The following is a 324-nucleotide window of genomic DNA, read 5'->3' as shown; positions in this document are numbered from 1 at the left end:
CATTTGCAGGGATCTCTAGACTGTATCCCCGTGAATGGTGGGTCTTCTGTATGCTGTTGTTGTCCAAACATTTGTTTGATTCGATTCTACATTATTTCCGGTGAGCTTCTTTCCTGTAGGGATTGATGAGAGACTGGAATCTCTCTCAATTAATTGCAGGGATTTGACTGGAAGTGACCTGAAGAAGGTTGTCCTGTATTTGAAATGTTGTCTAAAACTCTCTCAACCTTTCAATTGGTCCAACAAAAATATCACCCACAAAAATCATAGTTTCATAGTTGGTAGGGTTGGAAGGGACCTGAGCAGATCATCAAGTCCAACCCC

Source organism: Crocodylus porosus, unplaced genomic scaffold (assembly GCF_001723895.1).
Source record: "Crocodylus porosus isolate Cpor-Errol unplaced genomic scaffold, CroPor_comp1, whole genome shotgun sequence".
Lineage (NCBI taxonomy): Eukaryota > Metazoa > Chordata > Crocodylia > Crocodylidae > Crocodylus > Crocodylus porosus.
Note: the sequence above shows the minus strand (reverse complement) of the source record.